The 2568-nt window shown below is 47.5% G+C and overlaps 1 pseudogene; it reads left to right on the top strand.

The window, feature by feature from the left end:
• The first annotated feature begins 1695 nt into the window (after window positions 1-1695).
• Window positions 1696-2290, top strand: LOC144168210 (S-phase kinase-associated protein 1 pseudogene; annotated as a pseudogene).
• Window positions 2291-2568: the final 278 nt, after the last annotated feature.

The raw sequence follows: 2568 nt of genomic DNA, 5'->3' as shown, positions 1-2568 counted from the left end.
GGAAACGTCGCAGAGAGAAGGGGATGGTATGCGATGAAGCGTGCGGGCTGCTTGAAAAATGCCACTGAGTGCACCACGTCATTGGCCTACATTGAATGAACGCGCTGAGCCCTGTATTTCAAGAGCAGCGGTGAAGCACTGAGGCGCATGCATTACCGCCGTATTCTATCCAGAATTCAACACTTTTACACTTCATCCGCCTTTTCATTCACCATATAAGTATTGCCTAGGCTTCCTAACATTCTTGGTAACACCAGCACGTTGCCAGCGGTGGACTGAAGGTTTTCGTCTTGGTAGTTCGTTTCTTCGTGGCACCTGCGCACTTGGGAGATGGGCCAGCAATCGGGAGCTTTGAGAGACTTACGTGTAGCTTGAAAAAAAACTCCGAAAGCTATGCACTGGAAACGTACAATTTGTAGAATAATGCGTGAGCGTGACTGCAGAATGTAACCCCATGCTAGTAGAAAAGAAGCTGACTGAACAAATTTGTCCGAAAATACAAAAAAAGAGAGCAAGGCAGTAGGCGAAAAGGCAGTGGGGAAGTAAAGAAATGGACAACTAATATGGACAGACGGTCGCCTCCAAAGCACGCAGCAGACTTAGTGCCCTGAGGAATTACGTTCATGTTGTTTACACCCAAGTGTCCCAGTTGTAGTCGTATTAATGAGGCCGGCAAGCACCCGTTCAGCAATTCCCGAAAGAATTGCTTCTGAAATTTTGAGGCCGCGGACTTCAAAATTTGTCTGACGTTGTACAATTCACTTTCTAATTTGTACTAATTCCTCCAATATTCCGTCTTCACTCTAGAAATAGCAGTAGCTCGTGCAGCTCCTATGCTCCTATTCGACTTCAACTCACCAAAATCTAACTCAAAGCAGAAACCACTGCTACAAACACCTGATGGGATAATTTTTTAAATCCACACTCCGATTTTTCGGTGAGAAATTATAAATCAGTCTCTTTTGTTCTTCCTTTCTTCTTTCCTTCCTTCTCTCCTTCCTTTCCTTCCCTTCTTTCGTTCCTTTCTTCCTTCCTTCCTTCCTTCCTGCATTCCTTCCTTCCTTCCTTCCTTCCTTCCTTCCTTCCTTCCTCCTTCCATTACTTCCTTCGCTTCTTTCATTCCTTCCTTCCATTCCTTCCCTGGATAGATGTTTAACATCTGTCCACTACCTTTTATCAACTTAACTTTTTCCTTATTGTTGTTATTATAATTTAGCTACTACTTAGCATCTAGTGTACGCGCGTTTCCCCTTTCTGCAGGAACGGGTGCGTGCTACAAGGAAGAGTCGCGTGCCGAATTATTATTCTCCCTCTCTTCCTCCATCCCTCCTTCTCTACTCTTTTAACTGTCCCCCCTCTCGCTTCCGTTCGGCCGGTTGAGGTGTCGGCGAAACGCCAGACAGTTACCGGCCTCTATCTCCCCTTCCCCCACCCCCAACTACCACTTCCTCCTCCTCCTTTCTTTCCTTCCTTCCTTCATTCCTTCCATTCGTTCCTTCCTTCCCTTCTTTCCTTCCTTCCTTCCCTTCTTTCCTTCCTTCCTTCCTTCTTTCATTCCTTCCCTACCTTCCTTCCTTCCTAGCTCCTTCCTTACTTCCTTCCTTCTTTCCTTTCTCCCTTCCTTCCTTCCATCCTTCCCTTCTTTCCTTCCTTCCTTCCTTCCTTCCTTCCTTCCTTCCTTCCTTCCTGTCTTTGTTCCCTTTTTCTTTTCCTTTCTTTCATTATTTATTTATTTCTCTTTTTTTCCCTTTCTTTCTTCCTTTTCTTCTTTCTGTGTTTTTTTTCTTCATTTCGCAGAGACAGCATGCCCAGCATTAAGCTTCAGAGCTCCGATGGCAAAGTCTTCGACGTGGACGCTGGAATCGCCAGCGTGTCGGACACCATCAAGAGCAGCCTTGAAGACCTCAGCATAGACGAGCGTGGGGACCAGGTGGTGTCGCTGCCCAACGTGAGCTCGGACATCCTGGAGAAAGTGATCTCCTGGGTCACGCGCCACAAGGATGACCCGCCACCTCCGGCCGACAACGACTCTCAGCCGAAGAAGCGCACCGAGATTTCCCCTTGGGATGCGGAGTTCCTCAAGGTCGACCAGAAGGTCCTCTTTGAGCTCATCGAGGCGGCGAGCTACCTGAACATCAAGGGTCTCATGGACGTCATGTGCAAGAGCGTCGCCGACATGATCAAGGGGAAAAAGCCGGAAGAGATCCGCAAGCTGCTCAACCTCCCGAATGACTTTACTCCCGAAGACCACGAGGCGATGTACAACACCCGCGCCTGGTCCGAGGGATGACCGGCGATACTTCCTGTCCTTAACAGTGTTGAGGCGAAGGCCCTTTATTGGTCACGGAAATCCCCAACTGAAATAAAGACACTTTCCGTTCCCTAACCCTCTTCGCTTATAGTTTATTACTTGCAGTTCGTTATACATTTACGTATTATTTTAGCAGCCAAAAACCAAAACTACCCGGTGCAGTTGCCCAATACCTAAGCGTTGTGTTGAGCTCAAACACTCGGATTGAATTTCGCCGGGGAGACCAATTTCTCTGATAGAAAAAACAGAAACGCCCG

This window comes from Haemaphysalis longicornis, unplaced genomic scaffold (genome assembly GCF_048455015.1).
Source record: "Haemaphysalis longicornis isolate Haplotype H1 unplaced genomic scaffold, Haemaphysalis longicornis Haplotype H1 scaffold_2, whole genome shotgun sequence".
Classification (NCBI taxonomy): Eukaryota; Metazoa; Arthropoda; class Arachnida; order Ixodida; family Ixodidae; genus Haemaphysalis; species Haemaphysalis longicornis.
This window is presented reverse-complemented; position numbering and strand designations above follow the sequence as displayed.